This window comes from Triticum aestivum, chromosome 1B (genome assembly GCF_018294505.1).
Source record: "Triticum aestivum cultivar Chinese Spring chromosome 1B, IWGSC CS RefSeq v2.1, whole genome shotgun sequence".
Taxonomy (NCBI): domain Eukaryota; kingdom Viridiplantae; phylum Streptophyta; class Magnoliopsida; order Poales; family Poaceae; genus Triticum; species Triticum aestivum.
In genome coordinates this window covers 568,896,219-568,902,892 of record NC_057795.1, presented here as the reverse complement: position 1 = coordinate 568,902,892, position 6,674 = coordinate 568,896,219, and the positions used below count along the sequence as shown (strand labels likewise).

Below are 6,674 nucleotides of genomic sequence, written 5' to 3'. Positions count from 1 at the left end.
CTATAATTGTATATCTCAATTTTTTACAAAAAGCACTTTGGGGCACCGGTGGAGAATTTTGCCTCTCTAGACAAGAATGTGGTTAACGATATATCTCATCTGGGGGCGATGAGAATGAGGTGATAACTACTCCTTTCTCAGAAAAGGAGGTGTTGGAGGCAATTGCACAAATGAAGAACAATAAGGCACCTGGCCCTGATGGGTTTCCTGTAGAATTTTATAAGAGATGTTGGGGTATTATTAAAGGGGACCTGATGCCTTTGTTCCATGATTTGTTTAATGGTCACCTCCAATTGTTTAAACTTAACTTTGGAACGATTACGTTGTTTCCAAAGAAGAAAGGAGGCGGTTCGCATTGAGCAGTTCAGAGTGATGTGTCTGCTTAATGTGAGCTTTAAGATTTTTCTAAAGTTGGTGTGAATCTCCTCGCACATATTGCGCATAATGTGGTTCAGCCGACTCAGACGGCTTTCATGCCTGGACGACATATTCTATAGGGAGTAGTCGTTTTGCATGAAACCCTACATGAAATTTACTCCAGGAAACTTGATGGAGTTGTCTTCAAAGTGGATTTCGAGAATGCTTGTTATAAAGTTAAGTAGCCATTCTTGTAGCGAAGCTTACATACAAAGGGTTTTGATGTTGCCAGGAGGAAGCAGGTCGAATCCTTTGTACAAGCAGGCAGCGTAGGGATCAAGGTTAATGACGACATAGGTCATTATTTCTAGACACAAAAGGGACTATGGTAGGGGATCTGATGTCTCCTATCCTATTTAAAGTCGTTGTTGATATGTTGGCGGTCCTCATTTGTAGAGCCAAAGAGAACGGGAAGGTCGGTGGGCTCATTCCTCATCTCGTGGATGGTGGGGTGTCCATACTAGAATATGCAGATCACACAATTTTTTTCATGAAACATGATATGGCAAAAGCTAGAAATATAAAATTGATTATATGTCTTTTTGAAGAACGGGCAGTTTGAAAATAAATTTCAACGGGAGTGAACTGTTCTGCTTTGGGTGCGCCAAAGAGGAATAGGAAAAATATAGACAATTGTTCTGGTGTGAGTTGGGATCCCTACATTTAGTTACCTAGGAATCCCAATTCATCACCGTAAGTAAACCAACAAGGAATAGAAGTGCATTGAAGGTCGATTTGAGAAAAATCTAAGTTGTTGGAAGGCAAGCTTATGTTTTATGGGGGTCAGCTAATTCTAATAATTGTCGTGCTTACAAAGCATGGACATGTTCCTTTTATCCTTCTTTCAAGTGCCCATGGGGGTATGATAAAGGTTGGACATCCATCGATCACGTTCTTTTGGCAAACTTATGAGCATAAATCAAGATACAGACTAGCAAGCGGGATATAATTTGTAGGCCGAAAGACCAAGTAGATCTAGGTATCAAATACCTCGAAGTAAAGAATAGGTGTCTGCTAAATAAATGGTTATATGGGTTGCCTGTAGAGGAGGGGTGGTGTGTGGATACAGTTATTGTGTAACAACTATTTACAGTCCAAAACCCTAGCACAGGTCATGGCGCGGCCGAATTACTCCTTTTTTTTGGAAGGTCTGATGAGGACAAAGGTCGCCTTCTTCAATATGAGGAAATCCTTAGTAGGGAACGAAAACACTACTAGATTCTGGAAGGTACCTGGCTAGAGAGATATTGTTAGCCATACAATTTCCAACTGTTTATAGTATTGTACAATGTAAAGACGTATTCGTCACTACAATACTAGGTTCAATTCCCCTAAATATTCATTTCAGGCGGGTACTAGTGAGGGAACGGTGGGACAGATGGCTACATCTTGTGCGTAGATTGCTGGATGTTAACCTTTCTGATCAGTGGCGGTGCTAGGAATCCCATTATGTGTCGTCAACTGAATGTTGTGTAGTCAAATATATGCATTTAAAAGATTTTTTGGCATGATTTTTACTTCATGTATGTTGTTCGCAAAATGTTGTGTAGTCAATTGACTACCCAGCTCAAGTGTGGCTTCGCCACTGTTTCTGATGCACCAGATACCCTGGACTGGAAGCTTTCAGTGTCAGGAGTTTTCTGAGTTAAATCTATGTGGTCGAATCCCTAAATCGCTTCGTATTTGGAATATTAATGTGCCTTACAAATTAAAGGTCTCTATGTAGTTTGTGCACAAGAGAGTGACCATGACTACGAACAACTTGGCAAAGCGTAGATGGGAGGATAGTAAACGGTGTCGTTTTCTGATCCGGACGAATCAATCCAACATCTATATATACTACTATTAAACAAGCAAACATATTCATCACTAAGCGCACCCCGTATAATGTACCCACAATAACCCAGACCGACGAGAGCCACACGATTGAATCCACTCATTTTAATCTGACCATTAAAATAACAACTAGCCCTTATTAAATGTGCGTTTATCAATTTATTTGGCGGACGAAACTCTGTCGCCCGCATCCACGCGAGCCGAGGTAACGAACCCGCTATCTTCCTTCCCACGATCCCTTAATTATGGAAGGAAACTAAGGACTTTTCTTGTTTCTCTGATTCTCTATTATCTCTTCCTCCCAGATAAAAAGGAACATATCCTCAAAAAAAAAAGGAACATATCCCTCGCCGCACAGCTCTCCCCAATTCCCATAGATGCCCTCCCCGCTGCCCCTCTGCTCTCCGTCGCCTCCCCACGCGACCACGACCTCCCTCTTCTCCCTCGCCCCGCTCTGCCTCACCCGGCGCCTCCTCCTCTCCCCCAGCCCCGGCACGGCCTCCCGCTTCTAGACGCTCGCCTCGAAGAAGGCAGCTGCCACCACCATCCCCTGGCCCAACGGGGCGTGGGGAGCGGGCTGCTCTTGGTGCTCGGCTGGGTGCTCACCGACGAGGAGTACCGCCGCGCGACCAGGTGCATCGCAAGGGCGTGGAGGCGGAGGGGTACACCATCAATGTGATCTCGGTAGGCGGGCACGAGATCTGCATAACTATGTCATCCCTGAACGTCACATTCAACATCGGCCGCGGCTCACTCTTTGCCGTGCGCCAGGCCCACCTCGACCGCATCGCGAGTGATGTACAGGCTGCATGGCACCTTCTTCGTCCCAAGTACACCATGCCATTGACCAGTACGAGCTCAAGCACACCCTCATCCCAAAAGATGCTGACGAGTAGTGTGAATTCAGGAGGGATCTAAAGGTCAAGGCCTTCAAAACCTACCATGTCATACCCCGCTAGGTGCGTAAACTTTATGCAGTTCTTGGAATTGTATATTATATACTGAGTGTATGTTCCTGCTAGATTGCTATTTTCTTTGATTCTATAATTGAACGTGGCATTGATTTAAAACTTGCTATTCAGATGATTGCATGGGAAAATTGGACATGGCATATCTGAATATTGAAAATTCATTACTGGAGCATTCTTAACTGATTGTATCATTGTATGCGAAAATTGCTACGGAGGAAATATTGCTTAAATAGTCTAAACGTTCTGTTGGCTGTTGCCCTTTTGGCCTATATCTTACTAGCATTTTCCCATCACGTTCATGGTAAGATATAGACATGTTCTTCCTCTGTTTTGCTTATCTATCTATTTACATGCTTGCAGTACATAGTTAAATGACCAGAAATGGCACAGAGAAAGAGGAACAAGAAGCTCTTTCTGGGTCTGTGTTGCTGCACCTGTACTTGCTGTTGGGCCATCACGCCTGTATTTATCAGTTGGATGTTGTAAAGCATTCTGTGCACATACGAGTCCTGGTAGTCACGAATTTTCGGTTTTCTATTGTCCATAATAGAAAGCTGTTTTATGCTGGTCTGAATTAGTACGAATACATAATTTTGGTTGTCCACAGAACCAAAATCCATTAGCCTCTCTTTTGCTGGTACTTATAATTTTATATTTTGCTATGCAGATGTAGAATTGGACTTATGGAAGAAAAATAAGATTCGAGAGGTGAACCAGTTCACTTTTTTTTCTGCCTACGCTCAAGATTTTGGTGAAGAAAATAAGATTCGAGAGGTGAAGCAGTTCACCTTTTTTCTGCCTACATGCCTAATCAGGTTACACAATATTTAATTTAGTAAATCGTTCTGCATCATCGTTGCCGCAAATTAATGGCAAACCTCTTCGTCTTGATTTTTTAGAAGTTAACTCACTTCAGAAGGGGATCAGGATTACCTGTATTCAGCATTGTTCACATATATTAGATTTTTTCATGATGAAAAACTGTGACTATTGAAAAGCTATCCTTGAATCATGCTGGTTTGTGCGCTGCAATTTGCAACTGGAGAGGTTCGAACGTCTGGCCAGTTGGGCACTGTCTATTTGTCTGAACCTGAAATTCATAGGTCACTTTAGTTTTCACTAACACAGCTAGGCCAGCCCCCCCTATCAGGTCGAGATAGCCTCAACAGCAGACACGGTGGCGGATCAATTACATACCCATATTACAGTAACTGCTAGCTATACTTATATGGAACAAATTGTTTGTCGTAGTCACCAAGCTGCGGATGGCGTTGCGGGGGTACATGCTCGCCAAGGTCTCCTGCCATATATGCTTTTGAGGAGGGATCCAGGGCGTGTTACTCTATGCAAGAACATGACCGCTATGGTGTCCTGGTTTACAATTTGAGTGGCATCACAACATTTAGTGCATTTCTTCTCCAAGAATTGCTTTATTTTTATCGCATTATGTTTTTTATCTATTATTTTTGACTTACTTTATTCTCTTGAGTGTTACAGAAGAGGTGTCTTTGCAGAGCTTAATAACAATTTATTTGGTTGGAGCACACTGATACTGCATTGAAAATGATCGAGCAGCCAACCGGGTAAGCAGTTCTACGTCGTGCCATGTTGTTATCAGAGTATTTGTCGTGCCATGTTGTTATCAAAGTATTTGACGCCATTTATTACCTTAATCCCATCATATAACGGTCTTATTTTTTGGTCATGAAACAAGAGATTGCAGTGCTTATACAGGATATTTTGCAGGCCTTGCAATTTTTATTGACATGTTTTATGAGTCGGTTATAGGTATTTGCAATTTTCACTGACATATTCTAAAGATATTTGGATTGCACTCTTGCTGCCTCTTGATTTTATATGTTTAGAGTAATGTCCACTCATCATCTTAAAGCAATTTCTCTGGTGTTAAAGTAATCCCATATAAATGTCACCAATGTGTAAAACAAAACAATCTGATTATCTTCTTCTAAGTTTCTTTTGATTATGATTGTTATCCCCATTTCTGAACTTTTGCCACTCTGCCCTATTACATGTACAGTGGAAAACTTCTCTTTTTGATTGAATCTGGATCTAAAAAAGCATAAGCATGTACAGGAACTGGTGGTCCACCTTGCTTCTACAAATGGACAGCCCGATTTTATTCATGTTTTGGACTAGATGATATATGATGATTTGAACATTGCACCGGTAGGGTTTCAGCAACACTATGTATGATCTAAACAATGCCTGAAAATAATTTTTGAGGCATTTGTTTCAAACAAATTTGTTGAAAGATATTCCTAATATTTTAGTGCGTGGGATATATACTGCTTTAATATTGTGTGCTTGATTGTTATTATAGTTAACAAATATTCAAAGTTTTAGAAAATGTACATCAAATAATACAGTACTCCTCTGCTCAAAATATAAGTCAATTTTTGGTCTAGATTAAGCCCAAAAAATACTCTACTCCCTCTGTTCCAAAATTCTTGTCTTAGATTTATCTAAATACGGATATCAAGTCACAAGAATTTTGGGACAAGACAAGAATTTTGGGACGGAGTGAGTACATTTTAAGATAGGGGGAGTAGTTATTAACATTTATAGTGGTTATTAACATTTATATTTGTCAAGACATGCGTTGCACGTGCATTTTTACTAGTTTCTCAAAGAGCAAAATGCATTGATGATCAATGAACTTGTCGTATAAACTCACTTTAGTCACTGTACTCAAGAATACGGTCAATACGGTCATTATATACGAGGTCCGGTGATTATACAGTCACTGACACACCGTATAGCTTCGTATTTTGTTCTGTTGACCAGTCAAACAGTTTGAATGATGCCTCATTTCCTCTGTCTATATTTTTTTTGAAAAGGAGGCTTACCCCCGGCCTCTGCATCTCTTGATGCACACAACCATTTATTAAAAAAGTTGCCCGAAGGTTCCAACAAGAAGTCTCAAAAATAAACGAAGGTCTTAGTAACCAAAGAAATGATACAAGCGGCCCAAAAATAAAATCACAACCGGCGCCCAAAGACTAGGATACTAAATGCCTATCCTATTAGTGGATCGCCATCCAAACCGGTTGTAAGTATCCCGTGCAACCATCTCCCATCGGCTGCACCCAATATCCATATGCTCCCTGAGGTCCGCACGGCTGAGTAATGACCACGTACAGATCCAAGTAGATACTCTGAAGATGACCTGCAAAAAATTAATGATGGTTTGTCTGTTAAAGGCAACGTCATTGCGACAGGTCCACAAAGACCAAAGTAATGCACATGCTCCCACTCGGATATGCGCCGCAGACTTTAGCTCCACTCCAGCCAACCAGTTATCAAACATGTGATATCATGAGAGGTGGAGTTATATTGAAGCTAAGATGAATAGTTCGCTGAAGTAGTTTAGCAAGCGGACAATTGATAAATAAATGCTCTATTGTTTCGTCCTGATCACAAAAGCAACAT

At 41.2% G+C, this 6,674-nt stretch overlaps 1 long non-coding RNA gene across 2 annotated transcripts; it reads left to right on the top strand.

The window, feature by feature from the left end:
* Window positions 1-2,636: 2,636 nt before the first annotated feature.
* LOC123095657 (uncharacterized) lies at window positions 2,637-5,518 on the top strand. 2 transcript variants are annotated; one of them, XR_006446283.1, is made up of 4 exons: window positions 2,637-2,937; window positions 3,025-3,212; window positions 3,585-3,642; window positions 3,892-5,518. It is a non-coding gene; the product is annotated as an uncharacterized lncRNA (long non-coding RNA). The 2 variants fall into 2 exon arrangements; XR_006446282.1 differs by lacking the exon at window positions 2,637-2,937 and having other exon boundaries at window positions 2,947-3,212.
* Window positions 5,519-6,674: the final 1,156 nt, after the last annotated feature.